This window comes from Oncorhynchus mykiss, chromosome 16 (genome assembly GCF_013265735.2).
Source record: "Oncorhynchus mykiss isolate Arlee chromosome 16, USDA_OmykA_1.1, whole genome shotgun sequence".
Taxonomy (NCBI): Eukaryota; Metazoa; Chordata; class Actinopteri; order Salmoniformes; family Salmonidae; genus Oncorhynchus; species Oncorhynchus mykiss.
The window spans coordinates 67,561,198-67,571,560 of record NC_048580.1 but is presented as its reverse complement, the minus strand read 5'-3'; the positions used below and the strand labels follow the sequence as shown (position 1 = coordinate 67,571,560).

The following is a 10,363-nucleotide window of genomic DNA, read 5'->3' as shown; positions in this document are numbered from 1 at the left end:
CTTTGACCTGACCCATTTCAGAATGATTTGTTTTTCCTTACTGTTTGTTTCAATGGTTAATAATATTTTATATTTCAGCTGAATGTTGCCAGCGTCAGACTTATCAATGTATGTTTTTTTAATGTAATAGATTTTGTCATGAGAGGACTGAGATTTAGCTTTACCCAGGACCCAACACTGGAATTGTGCTATTTTTGTTTAATAAATAATTATTTAAAATTTCCATGCAAGAAAATAAACCTTTTTATTTTTCTAAATTACGTGTTGTCTGTACGTTGTACTCTTCGAACATTATAATTCAGACTAGACGAGAAAGCATATGAAATGCGAATTCACGATCTAACATTGCCCAGAATCAATCTAGGGAAAGTAACTAGGTCAATATCAGTATTCATTTTTAGATACATTTTTATTCTCAAATAAAACTGATTCAGATACAAAGCAACACAGCTGAAGGAAGTCACAGTATATATACCTCCTATCACTCATACTGGTCATCCTCTAGGTTCGGGTTGAATGGAAATGTATTGGAGTTGGTCTCCATTTACACGTTGAAGGGTCCTTTCATGTGTCAGATCAGCGTGCTGCTGGTTTCAGTTGGTCTCCGGCGGTTCGAGCACTACGAGACAGCCAGTCCGACTGCTTTCGCCACTGTTTTATCCTAAATCAACGGGTGAGTAGCATGGTGCATTCTCGGATATAAACCGCGTGTAGCTAAGATATTTGTATGGCAGTTGTTGATTTTCTTAGCCAAAGCAAAGGTTTGGTAAAGTGCGTTGTTCTCGGCTAGACAACGTTAGCGAGCTGCTAACAGTAGTTAACTAATTGTAGCTAGCTAGTTCAACGTTAATTGATTAAGCTAGTTATCTATGAAGCCCAGCGTAATCCTTATATTTTAATTTGATTAACATTTTCACACATGTTTTAATAGCTAAACGTTACCGTTTAACTTGGCTAGTTAACGACCATTGGACCAGCAGAGAGTGGTTGGAAGAGAAGCCTGTCTTTGGTGCAATCCTAGCTAAAGTTAGCTAGCCAGGACTTGAGATGCTAACTAGTCACCCCAAACCGTTAGTTATTGTGTGTGTATGTATAGTTATTGTGATACTGTTAACCTATTCTCTTGAAAGATTTCACATTAAGAATCAGAACACAGGGCAAGGGATTTAGGGAGATGGACTGTCAATGTCTAGTTAGAGAGAAGCAAGTCCTTGGCAGGAGAGCCATGCCCTTTTTAAGCATAGCTATCCCCCGGTAAAGTGTCCCTTTGATTGTGTATTCGTGCTGCTAACCTAGATTCCCAAAAATACAGAGATTTAAAAACACAAACAAATGCCAGCAAAGCCATGAGATTAGTGACAGCTGTTTAGGAGTCCAGATGGCCTCTGCAACCATACAGTAAACCTACACACATGATGGTGTTCTGTTCAGACAGAGACCAGAGACTAACATTGAGGGTTGAATTGTGCTTCATCCCTGTACATAATCTGCAGCCCTTGGATCTATGTACTTTTTAAGCTGTAATAATGATATGTACTTTTTATAATGTACCCTACTGCTTGGCAATTATAAAGGAAAGGAACTGTGGAATTTATGCTCTTCCCAAGACAGGTGGGTTCTGTTGGCAATGGCAAGAGATGATGCCCAAGGGCTACTGAAGCAAGCAAAGCCTTCTACTGTACTTGAGCTGGATTTTCTGGGTTTCTGTTTTTGTGTTACATACAACAGCTGCTGCACAGCTGTGGTGCAGGACAGTTCTCTCCATCCTTGATTCTATTTCTGTGGCTGGCCCTGGGGAGGTCTTTGCCAAGCTCTGCTGGAGGGGAGGGGAAGAAGGCACCACTACTATGTAATCAATGGTGAACATTGTATCCCCCGGGCCCATTTATATCCCCTGAGTTCCATTCAATGTGGTTTTGGTTTATTCAATTGTTTTTGTCCAGTTAATAACTGCTAGGGGGTTGGTTGATGTCTGTAATTTTTATAATTGTGATTAAGCGATGTAATGACAGCAGCCAACCTCAGTATTACACTCAATGACCACGTGAAATTGTACGTTACACAGTTGAGATTGAGGTTGTCATCCTAAAGGTCCAACATATTTTATGATTGTGCATCAGCTACTGTGTGGATGGGCGCTAGCGGGCGTATTAAAAATGCTAGCAGACACTCGGCCCTCCGTGGAACGAGTTTGACAGCTGTGATGTAGACCGTCATGAAAGTAAAATAACTGCCATAACCATTTATTTATTTACGAACAGTCGACTGAAGACTGGCCGGCCAGGCATTCGTGCGGTTGAGTCTGTTTCTGTGATAACATGGACTCTTAGCAACGTAATAACTTTGTTGTCCCTTGCTGAAACAAGAAAAGTGTTGTAGCAAACAATGAATAGAATGGGCTTGGAACCTCTAACCCTGGCGATTTTGACTAGTAAACTCATGAGCAGTGTTCGTATACTCATACTAACCATACTAATACAAGTAAAACTAAATGCATGCTCTTCAACCGATCGCTACCTGCACCTACCCGCCTGTCCAACATCACTACTCTGGACGGCTCTGACTTAGAATACGTGGAAACATACAAATACTTAGGTGTCTGGTTAGACTGTAAACTCTCCTTCCAGACCCATATCAAACATCTCCAATCCAAAGTTAAATCTAGAATTGGCTTCCTATTTCGCAACAAAGCATCCTTCACTCATGCTGCCAAACATACCCTTGTAAAACTGACCATCCTACCAATCCTCGACTTTGGCGATGTCATTTACAAAATAGCCTCCAATACCCTACTCAACAAATTGGATGCAGTCTATCACAGTGCAATCCGTTTTGTCACCAAAGCCCCATATACTACCCACCATTGCGACCTGTACGCTCTCGTTGGCTGGCCCTCGCTTCATACTCGTCGCCAAACCCACTGGCTCCATGTCATCTACAAGACCCTGCTAGGTAAAGTCCCCCCTTATCTCAGCTCGCTGGTCACCATAGCATCTCCCACCTGTAGCACACGCTCCAGCAGGTATATCTCTCCAGTCACCCCCAAAACCAATTCTTTCTTTGGCCGCCTCTCTTTCCAGTTCTCTGCTGCCAATGACTGGAACGAGCTACAAAAATCTCTGAAACTGGAAACACTTATCTCCCTCACTAGCTTTAAGCACCAACTGTCAGAGCAGCTCACAGATTACTGCACCTGTACATAGCCCACCTATAATTTAGCCCAAACAACTACCTCTTTCCCAACTGTATTTAATTTATTTATTTTGCTCCTTTGCACCCCATTATTTTTATTTCTACTTTGCACATTCTTCCATTGCAAAACTACCATTCCAGTGTTTCACTTGCTATATTGAATTTACCTTGCCACCATGGCCTTTTTTGCCTTTACCTCCCTTCTCACCTCATTTGCTCACATTGTGTATATAGACTTGTTTATACTGTATTACTGACTGTATGTTTGTTTTACTCCATGTGTAACTCTGTGTCGTTGTATCTGTCGAACTGCTTTGCTTTATCTTGGCCAGGTCGCAATTGTAAATGAGAACTTGTTCTCAACTTGCCTACCTGGTAAAATAAATCAATAAAATAAATAATACTATTTGTTATGTAAATTGAGTATGTAGTATGCTTATTGGCCATAGTATGGATATATTTAGTATGCCAAAAGTTCCCGGATATCGTACTAAATTCTCCAAAATATGATGTATACACGCAGTGGATACAATTTTTGTACTTTTAGGGCCCATAATGCAATTCTTCAGAAACTGGACGTGGCTTCGCAATGTTTTCAGATTTGAAGAAAATGGTGGAAAATATGCAGCCAAAGTCCGACGAGAGCGGATACAAATTCATTGTTTTGAACTAATTACGACAAATGTTGGCTACGCTATCCTTACGAACCGCCCGTATGTTAGCTGGTTACCTAACGTTAGTTGGCTACTAACGTTAGTTGGCTACTAATACATCGAACTTGCCAGGCAGTATATTAATTATATCCTATCTAACTAACAAGCTAGCAAGAGTATCAACTTCTGGCAGACAGGCGACTAGTATGCTAAGCTGAAACGATACCGTTTGTTTACAGTATACTAGAATGAAGTAATAGTATGTAGTAGATACTCCTTAAGTATACGGTATGTTAGTATGGGTATTCGAACACAGCTATGGTTACACTCACAATGACTGCTTGGTATTGTGATGCCATAATGTCCATGGTAATGTTGAATGCTCATTCAAATGATGTTAGCTGATATGGCTCATGCAATGGAATGTAGTTTTTGTAATGTCAGTTGAGTTGAATCAACAAATCACAGCACATGTTGATGGGTACACTTCCTGCTTTTACTTCCTGCTTTGGTCCTAAGTGTACATCCGCCAGTCCACCCATTATGCCGTCATTGACTTGAATGGGAACTCCCGGTCTATTCATTCTATTTCTATGGCAGCACATGCGGTCAGGAAAGGAGAATATGTGAGTGTAAATGATTTGTTGCTATTCTAATGGTTATCACGGAGCCCGTGGTCATTTGGCTGGCCAATTGCCGTCATACAAAATTCCATGACCGCCACTGTCCGAGCAGCAGCACTGCAGAGATGCCTGGTAAAGAGCTGCGCAGTGGCATTACCAATTAATTAAACAAGACTGGTTTGAGCGGGTGTTGTCTCACAGAACAGAGAAAGCACAAGCTGCTCCCTGATATTGTGTCGGCCTATATGCAGGGCACCTTTTGTAAAATAGATATTGGCCTCTATGGTACTCCCTGCTAAAATAAAGATGAGCTGAAACGCTCCAAATATACCCACATGTAATTTAGGCTGAGCATTTCTATATTTAGATATTTTTCCCTTTCTACATCACAAACTTGGCTGAGCATTGCCCAGGAGGAGCAGGTCCCTTGGCTGTGTATTAGTAAGCACAGTTACTCAGGTAGAGAGGGTGGGGAATACAAAGCAACGCAAAGGAACGCGCTAACATCAAACGCTCGTTACCCAGCCCAACAGCTCATAAAGAATATTCTGTCAGAGGTTTTTGCTTGCCGTCTGGATAGCCTTATTACCTCTCCTGTGGCCTGTCCTGGCTGCTTGGTCACGGTCCCCTAGCCAGGCTACTCTCCCTCTCCTTACTGTATTGCCAGATGAGGGTGTCTCCATTCCCCCCCCCCCCCTCCCCCTAGCTCTTCTCTCTTTGGAAGCAGATGTCACCCTCGTCTGCTCCGTTGCGTCTTGAATACCAACCTCAATATGTAATGGAGACGAGTCACGAGTGTGTCACTTTGCAGTGCTCAGTCTGCCAAACTTATTCTCCTAGCATTCTGGCTGGCACCCATACAGACTCTCTCTCCATTAGCTGACCATGAGTAGGAGACTCCGATGCCTGACCTGGCAGCACTCCACAGGTGGATCACTGTGAAACCAGTGCCAGAGGAGAGCCAGACTTTGGGGGCTGCACTGGAATAAAATAAACCCGCATGTTAGTTGTTTAGTCACTTTAGTGTGGGTTTGTGACATACATGGATGGAGTTGGTGACCTTGAGCTTGCTGGAGTGACGTGAGTTTATAGTCCCTGTGCCAAACAATGCCAATGTAACCTGTCTAAATGACTATCTCCCCGTTGCACTCACATCTTTAGCCATGACATGCTTTGAAAGGCTGGTCATGGCTCCACGCCATCATTCCACACACCCTGGACCCACTCTAATTCACATAACGCCCCAACAGATCCACGGACGACGCAATCTCTATTGCACTCCACACTACCCTCTCCCACCTGGACAAGAGGGCCACTTGTGCGAGAATGCTGTTCATTGACTACAGCTCAGCTCCAAGCACATCACTAAGCTCAGGAACATGGGACTGAACAACTGCATCCTGGACTTCCTGACGGGCCGCCCCCAGGTAGTGAGGGTAGGCAACAACACATCCGCCACACAGACCTTCAACACGGGGGGGCCCCCCAGGGTGCGTGCTTAGTCCCTTCCTGTACTCCATGTTCACCCACGACTGTGTGACCGCGCACGACTCCAAAACCTTTTGAAGTTTGCTGACGAGACAAGAGGTAGGCCTGACCGCCAACAACGATGCGCACGCCCATTTGATCATTCCTTAGTGACTTGAACACTGGGAACTTGACCTGCTCCACATAGTCAGAGCTGTGGTGGAGCTGGTCAAGAGTTTCAAGTTCCCAGTGTCCACGTCACTAAGGAATGATCATGGTCCACACACGTCACTAAGGAATGATCATGGTCCACACACCCCAACACAGTCGTGAAGAAGGCATGATAACGCCTCTTCCCCTTCAGGAGGCTGAAAAGATTTGGCATGGACCCTCAGATCCTTAACAAGTTACACAGCTGCACCATTGAGAACATCTTGACTGGCTGCATCATGGCGTGGTATGGAAACTGCTTGGCATCCGACCGCAAGGCGCTACAGAGGGTAGTGCATACGGCCCGGTACACCACTGGGGCCGAGCTTCCTGCCATCCAGGACCTCTATAGCAGATGGTGTCGGAAGGCCCCTAAAAATGTTCAGACTCCAGCCACCCAAGTCATAGACTGTTCTCTCTGCTACCGCACAGCAAGCGGTACCAATGCAGCAAGTCTGGAACCAACAGGACCCTGAACAGCTTCTACCCCCCCAAGCCATAATACTGTTAACCAACTAACTACCCAGACTATCTGCATGGATCCTTTTTGCATGAACTCTTTTGACTTTTCACATTCTCTGCTGATACTATTTGTATCTATCCTGTTGCCTAGTCACTTACCTATATGAACATATCTACCTCAATTTCCTTGTACCCCTGCACATCGGCTCGGTTCTGGTACCCCGGGTATATAGCCAAGTTGTCGTTCCTCATTGTGTATTATTTTTCTCTCCGTGTTGTTGGGAAGGGCCCGTGAGGAAGCATTTCACTGTTCGTCTACACGTATTTTATGTGACAAATACAATTAGATTTGAGCCCCTGCTGCAGAGAGACTGTTACATGTGGTACACTTGTGTAGCATCGGAGGTTTCCTCCACATTCCAGCCCTGCAATTATACCCATGGACCTGCTGCATCTGTGGAATGACAGTTCAGTCCTCCTTTTAGAAATAAACTCAAAGACAAAGGGGTTGAATGAGGCTCCTTTTGTTAGACTCTTCCCCTCCGTACAATGAGACGCTAATGGAAACCACCCACACACACAGCTGAGACTTGTGTGTGTGTGTGTGCGTATAAATGAGCCTAGAGAGCCCCGGGCTTTGTCATCACTCTCCCCCCGGCTTCCATGCATCTTTAATACAGTATAGTGACAGTGTGGATATCATATTAGGCCTTACACTGGGTCCATCGACTTAAGTAGCCGTGGTTGACAGACGGAACGGTGGTCACCTGGCTGTTTCAAACTCACTGATCTGTTTGTAGCCTGGTGTGTGTATGACCATTTGTGTTTTCTCTCCGCCCAGACAGCTTCCAACATGGAACAATTTATTCATTTTTTTAGCCAAGAAGTACGTGGCACACTAGGACTAAATCTGGTGTTGTGAAATCTGTTTCGAGACTCTAAGGTAAACATGAGAAATAAAGTCTTAAACTTTAAACTGCTAATTTTTTTTATTTCATAGTTTAAAGAAAGAACAAAAAATGACGTGAATTTCACAAAACAGATATGGTCCTGCGTATGACCGATGGGGGGGGTTGATTCAGTTCAATGTACCTCAGTCCTGGATACCAGACGGTGCTCACCTTACTGCTGTCCCCCACCCACTCAGCAACGATGGTAGGTCATGACGTTTTTAGGTTCTCTGCTGTGTTACTCTCCCCATGTTCTCAGGTCAGTACATGGGACTTCATATCTCACCTCTCATCAGTGTGATGGCTCCCTGTAGTGATGTATGACAGCGTGTTCATATACATCCAACAATCTGTTGTTAACGCCACATAATGGTGTTCGATAGCTTGCGCTTTGTACTTGTAGAGCAATCATTGTACAATTTCTCAATCCAGACCATCACACACTTTCTTTTTTTAAATGGCATCTTGTAGTCTGGTTCTAGATAATGCCATCAGGCATTGAAGCCAATATCCTCTACCATTGACAATGGCTGCATGTCAACTGCAATCTTTTCTGTAATCAGCGCTGTGATTTTTTTCTCACTCCGTCCCTCATCGCCCTTGTCTGTTTGGGTCTCACCGTGCCTCCCTTTCAGATGGTTAAGCATTGCACCTGTACTGCCACTCTAGCTCATATCCACCTCCCTAAAACTTCACCACCTTCTCATTTAACTACTCAAAGTATTGTCATTTGGCCATGCATGACTTCGCCTCCCTTTCTCGCTCTTTGCCATTTGTCCAACTGTGAACAACGACGGCGCTTTATAACCGCGGTAAATCATGTGAAAGATGCAGATCTCCTAGCATTGTTGCGTTAGGTATTTTGTTCAATTTAAAAAGTTTCCATTTTATGGTAATGATGATGAGAACCTGTTAGTGGTAGTTTTGTGATAACTGCACTGTGACATTTATGTTTTAGAAAACCAAACACCATTTTTCGGTTCGGGATTTTTTTTCCCCCTAAAGGTTAAGAATCCCAATTTTCGTTTAAACGTTCACACCCTTACTGTGAGGTGTCATTATCGAGGCTAAAATGTGGACAAAGCATGAAGTGGGAAGCAATTGAAGAGTGTTAACCAAGTTGTGAATAAATGGCTCAGTGGTGTCAAAATGATTCTCATGGAGAGGTGTGTGTGTGTGTGTGTGGGGGAGGGGGGGGGTTACTTTAATCAGTAAATGGCCTGTGTGTTTCCTTAGTCTTTCTGGACCAGACACCAGAGAGCACATCAAAGTGTCATGTAGGAATGACATCACCTGACGTAAGACAATGAGAGTGAATTACAGCTGGTTTAAATTGAAACCGTTAACTCAGTAGGTGACAGGGAAGACGTACATATTATCTCCCACAGAAATATAACCCCCTAACAGCATGCTATAATGATGTCAATGGAAGATGCTCTAAGGATTAGGAAATGAAAAAAGTTAGTGTAAATCTGTGATGCTTGCTTCTGTTGCCCATCATGCAGTGGCAACTAGACAGACTGCCAGCTGGACTAGTTTATTGACAGCCCATCTTTATTCCCTTGTGTTTTTGCCATAGTGTGCCACAAACTTTACCCTTTAAATGTGCAATGGAACAGTCGGACTGGTCTGACAAATGCCCAGACTGCTGAACATTCTTGGGGGTTAGGGGACCCGGTCCAGTGACCCAAGTATCTGAAACATAACTCTGTACTGTCCCCTGGGCCCCTATGTCACAGTTTTTTTAAATTCTAATCACAGATGCAGACTGCCAGTGGTCCAGGAGAGAAGTTCTAATGGGCTCTGACTGCACAGTCTGGGTCCAATGATGGGAGGTAATTACCCACTAGCATGGCCAGAGTGGTGCTGTCCCACTGCCCCCCCCCCCCCCCCCCCCTGTGATTAGGCTCCCACATTACTTGTACTCTTCCTCTATCTATCACAGGAGGTTGGTGGCACCTTAATTGGGGAGGACGGGCTTGTGGTAATGGCTTGAGTGGAATGGTATCAAACACATGGACGAGAGGAAACTAACGCTACTTTTCAAGTCGTGGCCAACTCTCAACAGCGTTACCCTTTTCAGCTCCCAGAGCCACGACTTGAAAAGTAGCGTTAGTTTCCTCTCGTCCATGTGTTTTATACCATTCCACTCAAGCCATTACCACAAGCCCTTCCTCCCCAATTAAGGTGCCACCAACCTCCTGTGATGGATAGAGAAAGAGTGCAAGTAATGTGCAGCAGCTGGGCGTTACCCTTTTCCAAGATGGCTGTACTTCATTGCACAAAGGAATAACCTCAACCAAATTCCAAAGACTGGTGACATCCAGTGGAAGCGGTAGGAACTGCAAACAAGTGCCTAAGAAATATCGTTTCCCCATGAGAAGTCAATGAACACACAGTGACCTCAAAAATGAATCATTCTGAATGGTTAGTTCTCTGGGTTTTGCCTGCTACATAAGTTCTGTTATACTCACAGATGTGCTTCAAACAGTTTTTTAGAAACTTCAGTTTTCTATCCAAATCTACTAATAATATGCATATCTCATACTACTAATAATATGCATATCTCATACATCTTATATTCTTGGCATGAGTAGCAGGAAGTTGAAATTGGGCACGCTATTTATCCAAAAGTGAAAATGCTGCAGTTCATTTCAGAATGGGTGGCAAGGAATAAGTTAGTCCTAAATATTTAAAAAAGTAAAAGCATTGTATTTGGGACAAATCATTCACTAAACTCTAAACCTTAACTAAATCTTGTAATGAATGTGGTAATTGAGCAAGTTAAGGAGACTAAACTGCTTGG

At 43.8% G+C, this 10,363-nt stretch overlaps 1 protein-coding gene across 2 annotated transcripts in view; it reads left to right on the top strand.

Moving 5' to 3' along the window:
• The first annotated feature begins 473 nt into the window (after positions 1–473).
• LOC110492595 (protein NDRG3) overlaps positions 474–10,363 on the top strand; it is a 58,590-nt gene continuing 48,700 nt past the window's right edge. The window contains exon 1 of one of the 2 annotated variants that reach the window (XM_036947611.1): positions 474–673. The gene's annotated coding sequence lies outside the window, so the exon portion shown is untranslated. The remainder of the gene's footprint in view (positions 674–10,363) is intronic. The other variant, XM_021567021.2, reaches the window with a different exon arrangement.